Source organism: Lissotriton helveticus, chromosome 6 (assembly GCF_964261635.1).
Source record: "Lissotriton helveticus chromosome 6, aLisHel1.1, whole genome shotgun sequence".
In the NCBI taxonomy this organism is placed as follows: Eukaryota; Metazoa; Chordata; class Amphibia; order Caudata; family Salamandridae; genus Lissotriton; species Lissotriton helveticus.
Window position 1 is genome coordinate 1,759,933,044 of NC_136067.1, and position 23,941 is coordinate 1,759,956,984.

General features: G+C 44.7%; 1 long non-coding RNA gene across 3 annotated transcripts in view; it reads right to left on the reverse strand.

Annotated features, from left to right (window-relative positions):
• Positions 1–2,685: 2,685 nt before the first annotated feature.
• Positions 2,686–23,941, reverse strand: part of LOC144761881 (uncharacterized) — a 307,212-nt gene continuing 285,956 nt past the window's right edge. For 2 of the 3 annotated variants that reach the window (XR_013595928.1, XR_013595926.1), the window contains exon 3: positions 9,984–11,823. This is a non-coding gene — a long non-coding RNA (uncharacterized LOC144761881). Of the gene's footprint in view, positions 2,729–9,983; positions 11,824–23,941 lie in introns of those variants that run through there. The other variant, XR_013595927.1, reaches the window with a different exon arrangement.

Consider the following 23,941-nt stretch of genomic DNA (forward strand, 5'->3'; position numbering starts at 1 on the left):
GGACCAAAGTTCTAGAGGTATCAGATACAGGGTGCCTAAAACATACTAAATGCATTACATTTCCTAGCACCACATTTAAAGCACATATCAATCACATTTAGGGCCTTGCGCCCTATCCACAAACCAGCCCCCCTGGCCAACTGGCCATCTCAAGAAGGGGCTCAAATGCCCTGTGTCCAGAATGTCAGGGCGCGCTGCCAATGCAGCGCCAGTCAGGGGTGCGCCACCGGCGCAAGCCTAAACGTTGCAGCTGCCCACTACTTGCTGGGCAGCTGAGAACAACAACAGGGCTTAAACGTTGTAGCTGGCACTAAGTGCTGTGCAGCTGTAGAAGGCCTGGCACCTCTGTGCCACTTCTGTCCCTCTCAGGGACTCTCTCTCCATTGGCGCCTAAACGGTGCAGCTGCCCACTACTTGCTGGGCAGCTGTAATATAGCAAAATTGTGGCCTGGGCTCTCACTAGCCCTGGAAATAAAACTGCACCCAAACGTTGGAGCCCTCTAGGCCCTACGGATCACGAGGCAAGTTGTACAGCTACACCGGGCTTCTGAAAATGCATACTGCGCACAGCATTGGAGCCCTTTGGCTCTTGAAAATACCAGCTCCCCTCAAACACTGGGGACAGGACACAGGCCCTCAAAATCAATGGCCACAGCGTGGGAGCCCCTAAGGCTCTAGACATAACGAGGCACAACATGGTGGAGCCCCTCGGGCTCTGGGGGAGAATGGGGCCATGACACTGGAAAAGGAAACTGGCCCCCACAAAGTAAATCTGCCCCAATGGCGGAGCCATGGGGCTCTGAGAATAAACAGGTTTCACGGAGTACACTGGCTCCTAAAATGAATATGCCCACAACGGGGGCAACCACGGGCCTCCGGGACCCCCCGGCGCCCTAGAAACGGAAGATGGCCCTTGGTGGAGCCATTCAGGTTCGGGATTCACGGGGCAACCTTCGGAGCCATCTGGCCACTGAAATCAAATAAAACATTTGCCCCGTTGGAGCAATGTGGGCTTGGAACCAGTAAACATGCCCCTAAAGCGCGGGAGCGGCCCGCTGCCATCTGGGGCCGCTCTTTTCAAGGGCACCGCTGTCGTGCCTCCATAGGTAGGGGGGTGCGGGCCCTTCAGGGCCCTTGAAACAACTGGATGCATTGTGGGAGCGGCCCCCTCTCAGGCAGGGGCCGCTCAGAAGAGGATGCTGCCATGCCCCCCTGCCCAGCCCTTACTCACCGGGCTCCAGCGCAGGGAGGCTATGGGCGGCCATCTTCTTGCTGTGGCGGTTCTCACTTCTCCCCCCCCGGGTCCCCTCCTGGGACCCGGGCTTCACCGCTAGGCTCCTTCTCTCTCGGTGGCAGTGGCGTGCGCCTCTACACGCGGTGGGGGCCAGGCACCGGCAATGTGCCTCGAGCCCCCTCTGCCTGCCGTCGCCATCTTGCTGCTGTCTGCGGGGGCTCTCTCTCCATCGTGGGAGCCCCGGGACTCTACCGGCACTCGAGGAGGCGGGGTAGGCTCCCGACCTCCTCTCTAGACTTCCTCCCTCGCGGGGCTTCCTTCCGTCCTGGAAGCCCCGCCCATGTCCCTCACACTCTTGCCTGACTTCCTGGTCGCGCTACAGTGGCCAGGAGCAGGCTCCTTCGTCGGGAAAACCGCGGGGTGGGCACCCTCCCTGAATTTAAAATAAAAACAATGACTAAGTCACGGGGTGGGCACCCATGCGCCTAAACAATCAATAAAGCGGTCATCTTGAAAAAGCGCCATGAGGGGTAGGCTCCCTCCAAATTTGGCTAGTTAAAATAAAGCGCTTTCCCAGGCGCTAAGGGGGCACAGAGACTACCAAGCCCCCAGAAAGGACCCCTACAGCAAAAAGGGGATTCCAGCAACAAGGTCCAAAGGAAAGTCCTAACAGAAATGTCCATCAGGTATCCAGGGGATGGGCAGGGCCCAGGGAGGCAAGCCTTCCCCTGGGCCCCAGCAGCAGCATGTCCCTGGCAGATTCGAGTTAAGAACAAGAACATTTTCATGGGGTCACAGCCCCCTTTTTATACAGCAAAATCCTTAGTCTAGCAGGGTACAGGCAAGGGGCGAACCAGATGCAACTGGTTCCTGAGCACTTTGTTTTGCTCAGCCCCTCTGCCTATTCACAGGGTAGGTCTGGAACATCAGACACACCACAGGGGGCGGAGCCAGCATTGTGGAGGGAAACCCCAGCCCTATTCAGGTCCCAGGTGCAGCCCCTCCCTGCCATCAACATGCAGATCTCCCCATTCACCACCGGGGCAGACCCAGCCTGACTCCAGGAGCCAGGCACACCAGCCAGCTCCAGCCAATCACACGCCAGCACGTTCACTGCACAGACACACCAAATTCTAGAAGTGGTGCTTCCTCACTAGACACATTAAAGCCGCACACATCATCGCGCAGCATTCAATCTCACGAGTTCGCACATACCAAACTCGACCCTGTACTCCCCACACATCAGGAACTACCATGGTCACACATATTCCTCATGGATTCCTATGGGAGGGCAGGTCACTCACCACACACATACAGAGCACACGCACTGTACACTGGACCACAGTGAAAAAGTGCGCAGAGACCCAAAATCACCAACACCAGGTTACAGAAATAGGCTAGGAAAAAGCAAAAAGTTTCGGGTGAACCTGCCAAAAGCGGCAGGTCCATCAGAAACCATGCAACACTGCAAAGGCCCGAAAACCAAAGGTCCATCTGCAAAAAATGTGAGACTTTCAGTTGTTTAAAAGACACTTTCTTACAGTAGGCTAAATAATCATGATGAACACGAAGAAAGTTGCCCAAAACTGACTATGCTTTTTAAATGTTCAATATATTTACAATATATTGGAAATTGACCCAAGCAGTTAATTTGTTAGATTTCACCTGCTTTTCTATCATGGGTCTACAGACAGATTCCAATATAATGACTTTGTGCATAACTAAGTATGACATATTTTTGTGAATTGTTAAATATTACTTATGCTTCAGTCCTTTGGTATAGATTCTTAAGCATTGCCACCATTCTAGCTGGAAACCCAAACCTCTCAAGTGCAAAAAACAAGATATCCCAGTTGACAGGCTCGACTGCCTTTTTTGGCAATGATCATTACAATTAACGCTTTATCTTGACCATTGGTAAAAAAATTCTATAGCCTGCACCAAGTACTGCTTATGTGCTGGTGTTATTCGCTTTGGTAAAAACCCATTTCGCTTCTTATGAACCAATGTCTGCCCAACAGTAACTATGCGTGATGCCCAAATCTTTGCAAAAAACTCGTAATTGGCATTGAGAAGGCTTATTGGGTGATAGGAGTTAGTGCTCATGGGATTTGTTATCTTTTTTGAAGACGCTTACTACTACAGATTCTTTAAAAGTCGAAGTGATGTCCAACCCCCCTTATTTCATTAAGTAATTGCACCAGATGCTGTTATAATTCTTTCTGGTACATTTAATAAACCTTGGTTGGATTTCCATCGGTGCCAGATGACTTGGCATTAGGCCTCTTTTCCAATGCCCGAGTGGCCTCCACGAGCGAGATAGCCTCTTGCAATGACCCTACTGGCACCTCGGCATAGCACAAGTCCTGGTTCTGCCCATAAAATTCCTCAAGACTAGATTTAACAAAGCCATTAGCGTGCACATAAATATTTAAAAATACTGCAGGAAGAACTGGCTATTTTGTTATCATCCTTGTGCCCTATATTTGAGTTTGGGTCTTTAATTTGCCCAATGTGTAACACTTCTTACATAAGACGTGCTGTCCAAGCCATCAGCCTGCCCACCAGCGGGCTCTCTTCGTACTGCTTCTGTTGAAATAATTTAGCATTATTGATCTCTTCAAGAATAAAAAAAACCTTCAATGTTTGCTAGACCTGGTCAAATGTTTCTTTTAGATTCGTTCTTGCATCTAAACTTGCCCTCACTAATGCATCCTGCACTTTATTGAGGGCACTTTGTAACTCCTGAATTTGTGCTTTCCGAGCTCTACTCTGGGCTGACTTATATAAGTTCAGGAACTATACAAACCAACTAGCGGAAGAAATACATAGTACCACTAGTATTGTTGTTCCATTACAAAATATGTCCAAACTTAAGTTATTTTCAAACAATATGTTCTTGTATTTAAGAGCCAACCAGGTCAATATTAATGTAGCTATGAATGTTATTCGCAAATATACCAACCTGGTGGGATACAAGGTTACTCAAGATAAAACCGAGATTTTGGTTTTAAATGTTCAGCCTTCAGTGCTGCCTGTGGACTTATTTAAGAATTATAATAGTTGTAGCCCTATTCGCTATCTTTGGATCTATATGACCGAAAAATACGCTGACCTGTTCAAGTTAAATTATGATAGAATGCTGGAGAAGGTGACAGGCCTTTTGAATAGATGGTCCCTGCTGCCTCTTACATTAGTTGGGAGAGTGTCATTGATAAAAATGTCTATCTTGCCTCTGTTTTATTTTTATTTCTGAATCTCCCAACTAAGGTCAATAAGGTATTTTTTAAAGAGCTGGATTCCCTTTTAAAACAATTTTATGAAAAGGAAAAAATTCAACAGTAAAATATTCAATTTTTCCGCTGAACAAGTAACAAGATGGCCTGGCTCTTCCAGATTTCTCTCTGTACTACCAGGCTACATGGCTTGATATTATGGTCAGAATGTGTATGGCTATGGGAGGTCTTGATCTTATTTTTATTGAGGCGATGATACTGGAGAGCGGAGGCAATCTTCCATTTTTCTCAAAGATGGCAAATCTGCCAAAAAGAACTAGATATAAGGTACTAGATGAAATTAATCGGATAGTAAAAACGTTTTTTAGGTTAGGCAAGTCCCAGCGTGTCATCGTATGGTAATGCTGCAGAAATGTAAGGGGGGCCAAGACTGATGTTTTTGAGAACGATCTGTAGAATATGGAACTCTCAAGGGTGTTGGATGGAGGGCGAATTTTATCTAGGAACCCGGATCGCAAATTGGGAGGAAATACAGCAACGAGTAGGGATGGAACATGCGAAGTTATAGCGCAGCTTTGTTCAGGTTAAAGGTTTGTTGAGTAGCTGTTTGCAAGAAGTGAGCCACTCCACAGAAGCTGTTGATGAAATTATGGTACAAAAGCCAATTGATGGGGTTAGGGAATTAATATAGGTCCCTCCGGAAATACAGACTCCTCATTGATTGATGGAACAGGAGAGAGGATGCCAGCTGTCATTTGGAGAATTGGAACATATCTCGATATTAGGATATAAATCCTTCATGGCAGCGAACTTTAAGAAAATGAGTTTTATATCATGATGGATGGCATACTACACCCCGAAAGCAGTTCATAAAATGTGTCCATCTATCAAAACAAATATTTTAGATGTGCCCAAGAGGGAATTTCTTCCGAGTGTCCCAAGCGGCTACAATCCTGGGAGGCGATCTTTCAAGCACTAAGTCAGGGTGCCAAAGCTACAATGCAGCCAGAAGCAAAGCAGGTAGTGTTTGGGGTATCTAGCCAAACTTTGCAGCTGGAAAAGCATGCTCACATCTTTATTGCAGCATCTCTAGCCGTTGCCAGATCATTGATATTTCAATGCTGTTGAACAATTATGGTTCCGACTTTAAAAATGCGACTAGAGAAGCTACAAAGGACAGGGCTGTTTGGAGAAGCGTATGCCAGAAGGATGGGCAGCGTAAAAAAACGATCTTACTGGTTGGGCACTGGTGGATGATATATCCCAATACCAAAGGGGATGATGGATGGAGAGTTTGAGCAAATCAAACATTCACCCCAGTCAACTGATCTGGGTTTAATCCATCATCATTCTTTAGCTCACTCCACCACCCCAGTTCAGACATGGCCATATGCAAATCAGTCTGACCCTGTGCCTGATATATCACGGCATATAGTAACAGCTTAGCTGGTGAGACGGACGTTCTAGGGGTGTCAGTGTTTTTATGGATGGTTTAAGAATTTTGCTGATCCTGAAGCATAGGGGGATCTACCAGAATGACAAAGTTCATCTAGCACTTCAGCACTTTAAAATGTATAGCGTGCATAATCGTTTGAGACTTTAGCTTTCTATCTGTTTCCTTGTAAGCACGATTGCTCTGTAGTAATGAATTATATGAAGGAGGGCGATTTGAGACCCCCCAATTTGCACTTTTGCTGGTCTTGCCTAGTTAGCCATGAAAAAGATTGTTATTTATTGCTATATTTTGCATTTGTTCCTCTCTGGCACTTTGATATGGGAATTTGCAGCTGCACTTTAGTTCTGTAGTATGGCATGAATGTGTGTGCCCTTTCTTTTGCTAGGACAAAGGTAATTTTAACGCAATGTGTTCTAAATGTTTGGTTTGTATGCAATATTGTCTATTGAGACTCAGGCACTAAGAAATGTGCATGTTGAATTCGATTAAACATGTCTTCTGCTATTTATGGGATGATGGTACGAAAACAATGCGTTTACGATTTATTTTATACTGTATCTGTGAATTGACTAATGTTATCTTATTTATTGAATTACATTATAATATATAAAAAGTAGAATATGTTCTGCCAGTTTCTCTCTAGACACTTAACTACCCTTACATGCTCATTGTTCCAAGTTCACTCAGAAAGCTTGTTCCCAGCTCCATCAGTAATGAATAATCAACCACTCATTCTGTTGCAGACAAGTGATCAATCATTCAAGCAGTAATATTCTTGCATGTCAAGGATTGAGGTTACCTAATAGCAGGCAGTCTACAATATTTCCCTTGATCCTAAAAAAAGAGTGTATTATTTCTGTTCTTGCATCAGTACCAGAGCCAAGAAATCCCACTACATCACACCACTTCTCATTTCTCTTTTGTGCCCCCCAGTATATGTGTGAGTCACCCACGAGGTCTGCTGCATGACCCACACCACTGTCCATCTGTGCTGCCTTAGAAGTACTCAGTGGAGCTTCATGCATGACTAGGAGTAAACCATAATTCTTTCTCTGCATTCTACTAGACAAAATAAATACATGCTGCATTTTAGTAAGGTCTTCTTATTGTTGAACAGGACTTAAAAAAAAACCTACAGCACTATTGTGCAATTACTATTCTTCCAACAAGTCCTCCCCTCCTTCAGCAAACCTCTTGCTTGGACCCAATATGTCTGTGCCTGAGACCTAGGCTTAGACATACTAAAGTTTGCACTGGAGTTTCTGGAATGCATAATGATGTACGATACTCTGCCATTCAGCTCGGATAGATCAGCTTTCACACGCAGAATCCCTTTTGAGAAGAAAGTTCACCCCCATACAAACCCCAATTTTTTTTACCACAGCACCCAAATAATGTATGCAAAGTAGGACCTCTCTGAGGCAAGCCAGCATAAAAAGCATACATTTCAAAGCAAAACCAGTTTTACAGGTGTGAATTGGGTTTGCCCTAAATCCTAATCCCTCATGTAAGCAGACACAAGAACCGGTTCAAGTGCTGTATTGCCTGATATATCAACTTGCAACCTGTAACATGTGTGTTTTACATTAAAGTCAGCCGTGGCACGTGCAGGTAAGTGAGGTGTCAGAAAACAGAAATGGGCCTTGACTCCTAATACTAGGATATCTTTCACAGGCAGTTCCTCAAGAGAGCGCAGCCACGGATTTACATAGCGTGGACACATAAACAGCCCCTGGAGAAACTGGGGCACCACTTGGTAAGTGAGACGCTTTGCCAAGCTGTTCTTTTCAATGCAAGCCTGAATAAAAAGAAAGGATGATTTAAGCTCATTTCCTCTATTCAAACAGGTAGCTAGGAGGCTCCATTTTAATCTCCCTCCCAACAAAAATAGGGGTAAGTTCCTTTGGCCACGAATTTGTAATGTTTGTTGTCTGATTGTCACTAATCGTTTGTTAGTCTGAGGAGAGTGGGATTAATGTTGGACTCTGTTAAAGCTTGGGTCTGTATAATTTTCAGATTTTGAGACAGCTCCACCACATACGAAAGCGGTTGCTGAGAAGACTTAAGGTAGGGGACTCGGCAATTGGTTAGGCACTAACAGTGAAGTTTTTTGAGTAGTTATCCATAAATGGGTTTTGGTTTTGTCTTTTAGTGTCTTTTTGGTCCTGATGAGAACCCCACCAGTTTGAGGGTTTGAAACGCGTCGACCTGGTCCCAGGTCACACGGACTGCGGAGTCATCATTGATTTATGAGTTTAATTCACAGTCATAAATTGAAAAATTGCTGTAAATGTTTTATGACAATCTGTTTCATTCTGTATGTTGAATTATTGATCTTATCATTGTGTACTTAGGGACCATTGTGTAGTATGTATGTTTGAAGTTTGAAAGAGGTATGTATGTGGTTTAAGTGCAATTTGTTCAACTGTAAATGTTTTGTATATGTTGTATATATTTGTATAGATAATTAGGAGTTTGTCCTATAAGGTTATTTTTGCACAAAGAATATTTCTTTCAAAAATGTACAAAAAGAAAAAAACTGTGAGGTACATCATTAAATGATGCAAATGATTAAGCTGACGTTTATGTTTCATTCATAAGGGTCATTTGAAGTGTTTGTTTTCAATAAGTATCAGTCCTGGCATACATATTGTTCTTTAAGGTAAGTGAGGTGTGGCAGTGGGGACGATTGGAAAGGATTTTGACAGACGACAATGAGGGAAAATTAATTAATAAAATCAGACATTTTACATATCTGGCCCTTGTCCTGTAGTCTACGTGTAGGAATTTGCTACGTGTAGGAACTTGTACTGGCCGGTGTACTTCGAGTACAGATCTTAGACTAGACACTACTGCTGGGTCTATATTGCACCATAGTGCAAGGATGAGTTCACACAGAACAGTCAGATTTAGCACAAGCGAGGCTAATGACGTCATTAGCAGGTAACTGTTGCTAAATCTGGTGCGGTGCTATTTTCTGTCCGTTGCAAAATGTAGTACTTCAATAATTAATAAATACATGGTTGAATTTAGAGACAATGGACTGCAGCTCCACCACAAATAGTTTTTTTTTTAAAACTCTTTATTGATGACTGCAATAAGGGTTCCCATTTACAGTATTATATGCATACTTATCAGTCATGTTTTTCTTTTTTGTGGTAACATATACATTCCTCTTGTCTCATCATAAGTAAATACAGTCGCTTAACCAAGTATAAGCCCGAAGCCAAGTAAGGGAGGCTAGGTCTAGCCCCACCTTTGTCAGCATTCTCGTATTGACTGCATCGTAGAATTTCACTGCATACAAGAGCAATAGCCATCTCAAAACCATAAACTCCCACCCTCATTGCAATTCCCACCCTCTAACCCACCCTCTCCTGGTCGCTATATAACCTTCTACAGGAATCTTCGTAGGGCAAATTGTTATGACTGTCAGGCTGTAACAGCCGAACGTATCCATCCCACACACTTTGCTGCGGTAGGGAGGGGGGAGGGGGGGCCCTCACAGGCATCTTCTACAGCCCAACTCCACTCACTGGATCAAATTATTGCGACCTCCCTACCTGGGTGACTTCTGACTCTTTTCTTTCCAGTTTCAGTACCAGTGCGTCCAATTCAATTGCTATAGGCTGCTTCCTATGTCCCCTTTCTTCCTCTCTATGTAAAGCCACACCTTCTGCCCGACCCCACTGCACCACATCCGATTGCCATGTGGTGATCCTAGGAGGCCTGGGGGACTTCCATCTCATCGTTATGCATCTAATCGCTAGTAGCAAGGCCAGGTCTATAAATTTTAATTGCACTTTCAACAACTTGGATCTCCACGCACCCCCACCAAACAATACAAAACTTCCACCAAAACAGGCACCTGTGTAACAGTGTGAATCCACCACAAATAGTTGATACACATTCTCTTACTACACATTTCCTTGGCAGGCCCAGAGGAAAATCAACGGATACATGGTCCTTTGTAGAGAGAAACAGCGTTTACCATTCAAAACACAGAACGCAGTAGTTTACAACGCGGTCGTTACAACGACCACGTTGTTGCCACGTTTGTCATTACATCACAAGTTGTTTCAATGACTTGCTCTAGGGAGGTGCATTACCAGGGAATGTGTTGGGTTTCAAATCCAACACCTTCGCTGCTGTTGTGCAAACTGGAGTAGAAATAGTAAATAATACTATTCCTAAGTCCAGTGCGCCCCCTCGAGCAAGTCATTGAAACGACTTGCGATGTAATGACACTCCTAGTAACAACGCGGTCATTGTAAACTACCGCGTTGTCAAAGCACGCACTGTAACGTGCTATATTCTTTGTAGAGCTTATTATGTCCAGTAGTCTGCTGTCTGCTCAATTCACAAGCTAGAATGTATTTGCTCAACTAGATACAATCAGGTATTAACAAGCAATCACTTGTAGAACAAAAAGAGCACAGATCTGACATGTTTTGCTACAGCAATAAAAGCATTAATGACTGAATGAACATTTACAAATTTCTCACACTGGAGTATTTGGTGAGCTCTCTAGTCCAGACTAGAGAGCTCACCAACGGAAAACCTAAATGGACGTCAATTAATTGGAAGCAGCTAGGTGTAGCGGATGTTATATTTGGCTTGCCCTTGGCACCGCTACTAGACCTATGCAAAATTTAAATGATGCTGGAGTTATTCACATAATTTCTACAATTTCGCATTACACTTGTTATACAAAATTCTCAAAATTAAACCATTATACCATGTTGTGTAAATAAACCACCACTAGCAGGAAAATTATAGCACAGGAGCACGGGCACTACAAAAACAACCACAATGCCAGTGGCTGTTGCCCATAGCAATTGTGTTTTTGTGCTACTTTTCATCTCAAAATGCCTCCTCATGTCAAACTTTTATGCGAAGCCGCATTTCACCCTAAAACGTTGCACTCAATGACGGATTTGCATTATGCATAACTTCGCAAAATCCCCCCCACATTTTTCTTAATTATGTGAAAGTAAATTCGGTGAATTTCGAACACCCCTACTTGCTACCCCTTATCCCAGGGGTCATGAAAGTAGCAGGAAGGAGCCTTATTCACTTCCTGAAGTTTTTCTTGCTTACCCCTTAGTAGCAAACAGGAGGCAGCTAAAGGATCATCACTGGGTTATAATTATAGTGAAAGGTAGAGATAGTTGACTACCACTACCTAAGCATTTTGGTAAATTGAAGTCTATCAGAATGCATTTTTCCTAAATTGCTCAACTAGTGCATTTACAAACTTTTCTAAAGCTAGGATTCTACTGAATTCCCATCAGTGAGCGAAAATATTTCTTTGGAAATGCTAAAACCTGTAAACATGCTTGAAGAAGCCTGTTGATTTCCAGGGAGCCAGTTGGGTTTCATCTCTAAACAACATATGCTGCTTTGATATGCTGAAAGAGCACGCGTTACTGACTTCAAAAGCTGTTTAGGAGGCAGAACACTGGCTGGGACTTGGAAACATCAACAGCAAAATTCCTATGGAGCTGATAAAACATTAATTTCTGTGGAGCATATAAGGCTGAGCCAACCGAGGCCAAAGGAACAGTGCGTTTGTAGTGTCACTTGCCTGAGTTGGTAAATCAATATGGGATATATTCAGAAACTTTTCCTAACTGTATGATCCTGCTCCTCAAACTGCACGCGTCGCTGTCTCAGCACATCTGCGCATCCATCAGAGCACCGCGTCTGTTGTTTTCTTTGTGTTCTTGTAAGCCTCTTGCAACTCTGCAGAAAGGTGTCACCGACAGAGGCCGCGTTTCATCTTTACACCTGCCATGCTGCTTTCTGCTTCACAGATGTGTCTCACAACGCGCGTGGGAATTCTCGGTGTTTGTGCCTCCACGCCATCTATTTTCCGATTAAAACTTTGTCAGCGCCTAATTTCAATACATAAATAAACAAGCATTGGTAAATGCATTAGGTTTCGCCTATGTGAATAATAATAAGCTTTTTTTGTTGTAAGTTGTAGCTTGCTGAGTAATTGTACAATATAAGTTACAGAAAGTCTGTTAAAGTGTTATGATAAAGGAAATACATTGCGCTGTTACTAGGGGTAAAGTGTGGTTAAGTTACATCAAAATTATGAAAAATGAAAGAGGAAAATAGAATGAATAGATGTAATAGCAAGTTATGTGTTTAGAGGACTTCTGACAACTTTTGGGACCAGTACCACTGCAACTGCTGCATCATTCAAATCATGCCCGCCCCCTATCTCTGCAAAATAACTACATTTGTGACTGGCTGTTTAGTAGTAAAATATAGCAATATTTGGTGTTTAGAGGAGTTATGACACAATATACCTGGTGCCACTGCACTTGCTGCGCCATTCAAATCATGACCCTATTGCTTGTAAGGTAACTGCACTTGTGACTGCCTGTTTAGTAGTAAAATTTGCAATATTTGATGTTTGGAGTGGTTCCTAAGCTTTGGGCCCCGGTGTCACTGCGCCTGCTATGCCATTGAAATCTTGACCCTAGTGCCTGCAAGTTAAGCACACTTGTGATAGCAATATGCTACGTTTAGTGGGGTCCGTAGAACTTTTGGCCCCGGTCCCACTGCACCTGCTGCACCATTCAAATCAAGGCCCTTTTAACTGCAGGTAACTGCAATTATGACAGCCTGTATAGAAGTAAAATATATAGCAATATTAGGTGTTTAGAGGAGTTCTTACAACTTTTGGGCTTGGTGCCACTGCACTTGCTGCACCATTCAAATCATGACCCTGTTGTCTGCAAGGTAACTGCACTTGTAACACCTGTTTAGATTTACATTTTAGCAATCAACTGGGTTTAGTGTGGTCACTAGGGGCCCGATGTAGGTAATTCTTATTTACCACTTCTTAAATACCGAATTTTACCGATTCGGTATTTAAGAAGTGGTAAATATGAAGGGGGGAGATGTAGGTATTTCCAGATGTGTAAATACCGAATCTTTAAGATTCGGTATTTACCGAATCTGGAAGCACCGAATCGGTATTTCCTATTGATTCCTATGGGCTGTGAAGCCCATAGGAATCAATGGGCAATACCGATTCTGTAATTACAGAATCGGTAAATACCGATTTTAGCAAGGGTTTCAGGGGGTGTCACTTTGACACCCTCTGGCACCCCCAAAAATAGGCATGTGCGCCATGTGGCACACAGACATGCCCTAAGGGCATGTCTGTCTGTCACATGGCTAGGTGTGCATGCACACATGTGCATGCACACCTGAAATCGGTATTTTACCATCAAATTGGATTTGATGGTAAAATACCGATTTTGTAGGGGCTTTGGGACTCAGGAGAGTCTCAAATTTACCGAATCGGTAAAAATACCGATTCGGTATTTTACAGAATCGGTAAATTTACCGTTCGGTAAATTTACCGATTCTGTAAAATAAAGGGCCCTACATACCATTTCTGAAATACCGGTCGGTAACGGCCGAAAATACTGATTTTCAGCCGTTACGGACCGACCTACATCTGGCCCTAGAGCTTTTGGCACTGGTGCCATTGCACCTGCTGCACCATACAAATCAACTTCCATTTAACTGTAAGGTAACTGCAATCGTGACATCCTTTTTAATAGTCATATATAATAATATTAGGTGTTTAGAGCAGTTCTGACATTTTTTGGGACAGGTGCTACTGCACCTGCTGCACCATTCAAACCATGACCCTGTCGTCTGCAAGGTAACTGCGCTTGTGGTTGCTGGTTCAGTAGTAAAATATAGCATAGCTCTTGTATACTTACTTTATTTTTAACGTGCAATGTTTATTGCAACATTTGGAATTTGATTTTAACAACGAAATAGATTAAGTTGAAAAAATCAATTCGATAATGCCTGCAAAGTGCAGAAAAAGAGACTGAGGCATGAATAGGAAATGCCACAAACATTCTAAGGCTAAAGCATCTACTTTACAGTAAAAAGCAATCATACCAGCATAGTGTTAGAAGCTTTCTACCTTTTCCTGTGTGAAGAGATCTTATCTTATCTTGACAGAGAATGGGGCTTAAACAGTGTGAATAGCTTTCAATGAAAAATCGTAAATGAATGCAGCCAGGGGAAGTAAAAAAGAATTCCACACAAAAATGAATGAGCGCAGTAATTAGGCCATAGGAATTGATAAGAGCCCCCTTTTAAGATATATTAAATACAATATATTTCACAAGCATAGTGCAAGTGCTGTGTAGGTGAAACCTAAAAAGGACTTTTATCTGGTTGCCTCACTATAGAAGTAGGTAATAGGAGTAAAGATTTACAGATATGGAGCAGAAATATGAGATTATATATGACTGTAAGGTTGCTGTTTCCCGGTGGCTATTGCCCATGTAAACGACTGCACTAAGCCCAGATGATCTGTGGGTGTTTAATACAGATTAGTACTCATATTTGCGTCTAAATTAGTATTGCGAGTTATTCCATAATATTGCATGCAGTATTTTTACACCGGTTTCTGAAGTTAGGGGGTAGTCACCCAGTAAATAAAAATCCTGAAATGACTAATATTGTTGGAGCAGAAAGGTTTTCTGCATGGTAATGGGTGTACACCCCTGCCCTGAATGCCCTACTGTACTGATTTTTGTTGTGAAGGCAAACATAGGTTTTGCATGTGCGCCATGACTTGGGCCTCCCTCAGACTGCGATCTTGTTGGACCAGAAGAGCAGCTCAACGCACTGTAGTGCTAGAGGCACTCTTGTGGTTTGAGACCCTGTGATGACCTTTGACTACCATTATTTTAACTGACTTTAGTGTGTTATTTCATCCTAGCCTGGATGTATGATGTCCTGCATATGCCTGCTTCTCTTAAAAGTTTTGGTCTTGTAATCTTGCTGTCTTTCAGTGGGAGCTGTCAAGGAGCAGAATAGCCTTGCCAAGAGCAGAGCATGTGGGATGTGCATTTGAAAGTGTGAAAGGGAGAGAGAGGTGTGGAATGTACTCTCATGTCATCTTGTTTTCTGACTTTTCTTTACTTCAGCTTTTCTGCGTGCATAGCCGCGCTTGTAAGTTGTTTGTTTTATGAAGTGCTTACTATTGGCTTTGACATGGCCTCATGTCATCCTTTTTCCCTGGCTTTGCCTTGCTTAAGCTTTTCTGCGTGCACAGCAGCGCTTCCAAGTTGCTTGGGTTATTCACGTTGAAAAGTCTCTGTTTTTGTGATGGATTGTTTATGTATTTTGAAAGGCTTTTGTGAGCTTCGTCAAGATAGAGGCTGGAACATGTGAGATTTGAAGAAGGGGAAGTGAGAGGTCCTTCCTGCTGTGGGAATGCTTGCTTGGAACCTGGCCAGACCTGGTAAGATTCCACTGCTCCAGGGGCAGGTATTTCTCGAACCTTCTAGTGTGTTTAAAGCTGAGGGTTGTGGACTTGTAGACCGGGAGTTAGGAATCCGAGCGAGGACAGATGCGTCTATCTCAGAGTGTGAACCCTGGTTGCTGAAAGCTCTCAATCATGGCTGTTTACGTCCCCAGTCTGAGATGCGGTGTTTTGCACCAGGTGATATATTGAGTTTTGATTATTGCCATTGTGATGTGAGCCAGTGGCTGTGATCGTTTGAGTGTGTTTTCTCTGTGATGTGTGAGTGAGTCAAGGTGCACCTCCAAAGTACTCATTTGATGTATATAATGCTTTCTGATCTCTTGCAGGACGTCCAGTGTATTTACTTGAGTCTTATCTCATATTATTTACTGCTTGTTTATTAATCAGTATTATTCATGCATTTGGATTTTTGCTTGCATAAAAATATATATCTTTTTTTATATTTGAACCTTCTGCATTTGACATCTGGGAAAGCTTTTGTTAGAGAGCATTGTGTAAAATAAACCCATAGCCTTATTCAAAAGAGAGAGAGAGTCCTTGCATTTTGTAAAATAAAACCCTTTTCTAAAGGTGCTGTGTTAAAGTGTTTTGACTGCACCGGGTGTTGGGCAACCGTTTGGAAGATTTTGTGTTATCTGATAGGCGCAATCAAACAAGCACTTCCCTCATAGTGGTGGAAGGCTCCTGCCTTTACAAAGAGTTAAGCAGCACAAGGAAGGTGTTGGCAGCATACTGTGTTCTGGAGTGAGGCTTCCAGGCTCACTCAGTTTTAAAGTTCTGCTGCTGTGTGCTTAACTCACCCTTGGACTACATCTGTTTGTTGTGATGTACTGTGCAGAGCAGGAGTGTTGTATCTGCACTGCTTGTATGTGTGCCTGGGAAGGGTACAATACAGGAATGATGAAGTACTGAGCAGTGCATGAATGGTGAATGCATGTGCTGGATGTATGTGTACCTATGAGTGGTACAATACATGAAGTACCATGTGCTATAAAGTGCATGCATGGTGAGCACACGTGCTCGATGTATGTATGCCAATGAGTGATATGATACATGAAGGATACATATACCATGCAGTGTGTGTGGTTGTGTATATGCAACAAGAGTATGTGTGCCTGTGGATGGTACAATACGTAGAGCAGTGGTGGCTGGTGACATTTGAAATTGGCGGGGCATAAAAGTTAGAGATGAGTTTTAAGTAGCGAGCAACCACTGCATTTTCTTTTACTTTAACATTGTCATAATTTTGAAAACTGTGTACCTCCATGACGGGGGCACCATCACACCCATTTGCACAGAATCTCAATTACAACTCAAATATGTGACTACTGCCCTGTGCGCCCTGCAGGGAGGCCAATGATTGGGTGGCCATGTATTCTGAACAACTTTTTGACCCACTGACAGAGCCTGTGAGAAACTTGCAGTACCTTCAACCATAGCTACAGCGATCTCAATTGGGCAAATAAGTGGTGCCACTCAGTTGAAACTATGCACTGAACAAGAATAATGTGCTACATGAAAAGTACAGAATCAACATCCTAGAAGTAGCTTACATAATTCCACTTTATTCTGCATATTGAATTAACACCTGTGCAAAGCTGATAGCCTACCTCAATGGCAAAGCTATCCAGAGACTGCTCATGCCTAGCTGTGGTCTAAGTCACCCTCAGATGCTCACACTGCAACCTCGAAGAAGATCGAAATGGCCAAGTGAAGATGAATGCAAAATAAATGCTGCATCTGTGACTAAAACGTATGTGAGCTCCACAATAAAGAAGGTCACAGAGCAGGGCCTGCAGCAGGAGCATCCAAAAAGGAGGAGCAGACAGGTGTCCCGGCATAATAGCAGTAGGACGTGGTTGAAAATGTCTCCCGTAGCTTGAAATCAGGCGTCGGTGAAGGCATTTAGCTGTGCTAGGAAAGCAGTGAATTCAAACCAGGCACCACTTCTGCAAGAACACACAGAGTGGAAGGCTCTGAAAATACAACACCTACAGCCTACCAGTAGAACTGGCATTGCCCTCATGTTCGCAGACTACTTGTCACCTTTTCCTGCTCCCTTATGTACTATGGCTGCGCCGAAACCCTTGTCCTCCCATTAGGATCTTTAACTCGGCTGGCAAAACCAGAATTTCTCTCACAGTGTGCCCCCCCTCCTCCCCCCTCCACAGGTCATTGCCTTTAGGTAAACCTCCTCACTCCCCAAACCTGGCACTCTTCTGATGAAGATCTTAGCTTGCTCCTTGTTGGCAGCCCTTCCATTCACTGTACAGGTGTTAGACTTGGCATCTTTGGCGGGGTTTCCCCTGACTTTTTGCCTACACCGCCTGTATTTTTGATGCTATGCTGGATTTAGTTTTTGCTGGCTTAGATGCTTTGGGTACTTTGCAACTGCTGATCAGTGTCAAAGTGCAAGTACAAATTGTTATTACAATGGGTTCCCTCTGATTGGCATGTTTGATTTACTGGTAAGTCTGTAGTAAAGTGCACTGAGTTTACCAGGCATGTAAATCAAATGCTACTAGTGGACCTGCAGCATTGATTTTATCACTCACATGAGTAGCCCTGTAAATGCATCTCAGACCTGCCACTGCAGTGTCTGCTTGCAGTTTTCAACTGCCATGTTGACCTGGCAGGTGCACCCACTTGCCAGGCCCTAACCTTCCTTTTCTTTAATGTAAGACACCCCTCAGGTAAGCCCAAGGTACCCCATGGGCAGGGTACAGTGTATGTGAAAGGTAGGACATGTAGTGGTGTGTGTGACATATCCTGATAGTGAAATACTGCCAATTTCATTTTTCTCTATTGAAAGGCTATCTGTCTCATGGGAGATAATTTATAACATCTTACAAGGATAAGTTCCCATTGGGACAAGATAGAGGTATAATGTTTAGGCTCTCTGAACTCAGAATTTAATAACACATCTTTTAGTAAAGATGGTTTTTAAATTATGTGTTTGAAAATGTCACTTTTAGAAAGTAGGAATGTTCTTGTTTAACCATTCTGTGTGCCTCTGTCTGTTTGTGGATTGACTGTCTGGTTTTGGAGTGACCTGGGCTGGGGATATGCATTCACTGTAGATAGCCACTTGGGGGTTGAGGTGTGCCTGGCCCTTCCTGGATGACTCAGAGCGGAGCTGAATAAACCTTGGTTGCATATAGAGTAGTGGGAGGAGTTTTCCTTGCACCTGAATAGGGCCTGTCTCCCTTGCACAAGGCTGTCTCCACCCCTTGTGGTCATACTGTACCAGTGAGGACAGAACTGGTTTGGACTGGGCTCAGAGACCCTTGCATACAGAAGAACAAAGACAACATGGGGTATAAGTAGTGGACCTTAAACCCCAGAACTTTAGATCACTACTGGATTAAAGAGGAACCTTTGCCATGGAGAAGTGCTGGAGAGCTGTGAGGAGCAGTACTGCCCCTTTCACGTGTGCTGTGTGGGGTTGGCCTGCAGTTGCTGCTGCTGCCAAGGAAAGGACAAAATCTGGATCTTTGTTGAGAAACCTGTGTGAAGCAGAATCTCCAAGGGCTTGTGTGTGCTGGCCTCCTGTTCTGAAGTCTCAGGGACATAAAGACTTCACCCCCAGCTCCTGTGAACTCTATTGCATAGAGCTCTGACCTGCCAGGAGGTGCCTCTTCCAGCCTCTGGAAGTTGTTCCTGCTGTTGGGAGCTGGAAGAAACCTAACAGAAGCAAGGAAAGCCATCTCCGATGCCGTCAGCGATGACGCTATGATGCTGCGACCTGCACCGAGGTCAGGGGCACCGCTCCTGAAGTGTACAATGCACTGCTAGGCCTGCACCACAGCTCCAACTCCCTTCGATACCTGCATTTATCAGCATCCCTGACGCCAGCGCTCGCACTGACTCTGTCATCAACACCGCCTGCATCCTGTTAATGCAGCGCCGATAACCGCCAATGGTGACTCAACCTACTAGCTGACTTTGCATCGCCGCACCGGAACCGACACCTCACTGCCAGCGCAACCAACTTCCCCTATCCTGGATTTAACACCTCGCCTCCTCGCGTAAGCAATGCCTTTCCTCTCCCATGGGAGCCAATGAGCCGGCCTTGACCTCGGCACTGACGCCTCACCTCCACGACGCTGTGCATCGTCATAGACTACGTTTTCCAAGGTACTGTTTGTTTGGGGGTTCCTGTGATGCCATGCCGATGCTGCCCACCTCATTCTCGGTGCCATACTTTGGATTTATTGCAGTCACAACGTCATAATAGCCCTAGATGGAGCCATTTGTTTTCTACAAGCTTTCTTTTGGAAATAACAGTTTTTAAGTGCTATTTTACTACATGTGTGTTAGGCTTGCTGAGTTTAGTTAAAAATACATTATTTATTTTCTAAACTAGGGTGGTGTCCATTTGTGGTGTTATCACTCTGTTACTGTGTTTCTTGAGTAAAAATACTTTACACATTGCCTATGGGATTAGTCTGTCTGCTTGTGCCAAGCTACCAACTGGGTGAGCAAAGGTTATCTAGAGTGTGTACTCCCCTTACCTTGACAAGAATCAAGGATCCCTACTTGGACAAAGTCACCTACCTCTGCGATTAGAGGGCCCCTGTTCTAACAATAGTGGTCAGCGGTGAGGATTTAACTTGTAATTGTACTTGACTTACAGTGATTGGTATACATCACTAGTTTAGTGCAGACCACTACGCAACCACATGCTGTGTTTTTGGGTCTATTTTTGATCGGACCGTTGAAGTATCCACACACAATGTCTCTAATTGGTAAACCAGCAGAGGAAGCAGAATTTAAATGTAGCATTGAAATGTTGCATACCTACAAAGTAGATCAGCTCAAGCAATGTTGCAAAAACTTTGGAAGCCCCATTAAAAGCACCTCTAGGAAAGAAGAGCTGCAGACTGCCTTAAGTCCCTGGTGGGAGGCCAGAGAAGCTGGAGAGACAGATGATGCAGATGTGGATGTGGATGTGCCAGAAAGCAGCATCAGATCCCCGGATTTGCCTGTAGAGAGAGCAGCCTCTTTGGCTGGCAGAAATCATTCTTCCAGGAACTTGGCTCCAGAGGAAATGGAGGGAAGGCAAAGGGCAAGGGATTATGATTTGGAGGTCATGAGACTCCAGGCAAAGGCAGAGGAGAGCAAGAACGCTCGTGCCTTGGAAGAAAAGAAATTGATTTTAGCACATGAATTGAGCATGAGAGAACTGGACATCAAGGCCAAACAGGTGGAGTCCAGTACAAACGGTGGCAGTGTACAACCAGTGCAAGGGGGATAAGGTATACATTCCCAAAGACCTATTGCAGAATTTCCAGAAGGGGAGGATATTTATGCTTGGTTTGCATCTTAAGAGGCAGCACTGCATATGAATGAGGACCCTGGGAAACATTGGGGGGGTGTGCCTGTGGAAACACTTTAAGGCCAATGGGAGGAACACCCTGACACCTTTAGAGGAGGAGGGTGCTCTGACCTACCTCAATATGAAGGAGGCGTTATGTCTCAGGTATGGGCTCACACCTGAGCAGTACAGGGAAATGTTTAGGTCTTTTAAAAAGCTGGACTCAGATACATGGATGGAATGTATTAATCTTTATTGCAGAGCACTGGATGGTTGGATAAAGGGCAGCAAGTTAACTGATTTCCAGGGATTGTACAATCTGATTGGTTGGGAGCACTTGAGTAGTCTTTGTGTTCCAGATCTGTGCCAGAATCTGATGGATAGTAAGCTGACTGACCCCAAAAAGTGTGCTCAGGAGGTGGACCACTGGACGAGTACCAGTGTCCACAAGGGGTGTGTGGGAAGCCCAGCCAAAGGTGGGCATGATCCCTAGCAGAAGGGGTAGGGGGACAAGACTAACCAAAAGGAGTTCTTTAAAGTGCCTCAAAATAGTTCAAAGGGTAAAGATTCCCAGCCCCTTCAAAACCACATCCCCCTAGGGGTAGGCCAGACAACCGGTGTCCCCGCAAGTGTTATGCATGTGGTCAGGAGGGTCACACGCAGAATGTTTCCAAGTGCCCCAAGGCACCACCAGCACCTGCTGGTGCACCGTCACCGGTGTTAGATATTGTAGGGCTGGGGGAGGACTTGGTTCCTAGTAAGGGTGGGAAGCCAGCTGTTATGACCCTTATCTCATTAGGAGATAGAGAGATGGCCCAGGAAACCTGCCTGCCAGATAACATTAACAAATACGTGCAGTGGCTGACCATCAATGGGAGGAGGGTGGAAGCTCCGAGAGACACAGGGGCCAATGTGACATCTGTCAGGTGTCAATGGGTGCCTGAGGAGCAGGTCATCCCCAATGTACTTCACCCAGAGGTTGCTGCAGACAACTCTGAGCGCCTGTGTAAGGTGGTGCAGGCTCCCTATGAGTAGGGGGGGGTATCTCAGGTCCTTAGAAGGTCATTGTGTAGTCCATCCATGCCTGTTGCTTGGCAATGACCTGTTGAGTTCCCCTTGGAAGGAGGTGGAACACTGGACTCATTTGATTACTGCTGCAAGTGTTTTTAAAACCACGTACCTTTTAAAATTGTTCTTTGTCACTTGTAAATTGTGCGCTGACTCCCCGTTCCACCGCAGCGATTAATGCTGATTGTTGTGGAGGGAGAATAGAGCGCTTTGCACTTCCTGGTGGTGCCATTAGCGGGCGGCCATCTTGTCAGGGTGACGCTCCAGTCTTTCCACGAGCCCTGACTACTTAAGACCCACAGCACCGACGCGATCTAGAATTGGAACCTCGACCATTACTGCGCTAGCGCTTGGGTGTAAAACATCGTGATTACTGCTGCAAGTGTTTTTAAAACCACGTACCTTTTAAAATTGTTCTTTGTCACTTGTAAATTGTGCGCTGACTCCCCGTTCCACCGCAGCGATTAATGCTGATTGTTGTGGAGGGAGAATAGAGCGCTTTGCACTTCCTGGTGGTGCCATTAGCGGGCGGCCATCTTGGCAGGGTGACGCTCCAGTTTTTCCACGAGCCCAATCTATTTAGGCCTCATGTCATCGGCGTGCAGCGGTTACGCGCAGCAGGTGCGCCGTAGAAGCGCCGAAGAGCGCCTAAGAGAAGCCAGTCTGCGCCAGTCCGCGCCCAGCCGCTCCCAGATCCCATGATCCCTGGCAATATGGCTGGTAATTTATTCACCTATGACTCCTCATCCTTATACGAATTAAGAATAGCTGTTAACCCCAAATGTCTGCACTCTATGCGCCCTCTGGGCATTAAGGCCAGTTGTAATTATTGCAATTGGGAACCACCATTTAAAACCATAGGGAGACATCCCACCTATAGCACTTGGGAGATGCTCCTCCTCAACCGTAGATCGATGCCCAAACACCATACAGAGCTGGCCCTTCTAATAGAAGAGCACAAGCCTGATGTACTCTTTCTAACAGAGACTTGGCTCCATTTGGAAGCCGACCCAACCACAGTATGGGCAACCCCACAAGGCTATACTATAAAGACATCTGGCCAAAACACGGGTAGAGGAGGTGGTCTAGCCATCATCTATAGAGAGCAGTACAAATGCCGTATTACCCCCACTATTACATCAGTCTGTGAGAGTTTATTGTTTTCATTAGAACTATCTTCTACCAACACTTTCACAGGCCTTCTGGTTTATCGACCACCTGGAACGCTAGGTCAGTTTATTTCGAACATGGCTGACCTAGTCGCCAAATTAGTGCTCACCTCGGCGAATTTTACAGTGCTGGGTGATCTAAATTTGCATTTAGATGATCCGCTTGATCCCGCAGCCAACAGTCTTCGGTTGAGCTTTCAAGCGATTGATCTGGCTCAAAAGGGATACCTTCAACACATAATAAAGGTCATCTCTTAGATCATGTCTATAGCAATCTTGACAATTTAAACACTGAATCGCCTGTGCCACTGCCCTGGACCGACCACTATCTAATACCCTTCACCTGGGTAACAGGAAATTCCCCTCCCGTGCAAGAACCTAAAAAACATTGGGGTACGAAATGGTCCAAACTTCCCGACACCAAATGGGTATCTGCGCTTGCTGAGCTCAAACCTTCGAAAGCCTCTAGTCCTAACACAGCCAGTACTAACTTTGATAACTGGATCAATAGTTCCCTTGACCTAGTCCTCCCGAAGGAACCCTTGCATTCCATAAAAAGGCAAAAAGTAGCCCCCTGGTACACTCCTAGACTAAGGGACATGAAACAATCATGCCGTAAACTGGAAAGGATCTGGAGACAAGACCGCTCACAGCACAAGATGCAGATTATAGAGCCGCAATCAGGCTTTATAAAACGGAAATTAAGTCGGCCCAAGCCAAGTTCTATGAAACAAAAATTAACTTGCCCGCAAATGCTCCTAAGGAAATTTTTTTTATAGCCAAATTGCTGATCTCCCCTCCCCCAGAGCGAACGCCACTAGACGGGGCACTTGCCCATTGCAATAATCTAGCAACTTTTTTCTTTCAGAAGATTCAGACCATCTATTCATCTTTTGCCTCTGACAGAACTGAATCTGATGCTGCTACAATAGTAAACCCCAGCACACTAGTCCCCTGTACGCTGGAAAAATTCACCCTCCTAGATTCTGTCTCCTTAGATAAAATAATTCCTAAAGTTACCTTAGGATCCCCTAGAGACCCAGCACCACCACAGTTCCTTACCTCGGTCATTGACTCAATCCGTCCAGTCATTCTTGATGTTCTTAACACCTCAATCATCTCGAGCACAGTTCCGACAT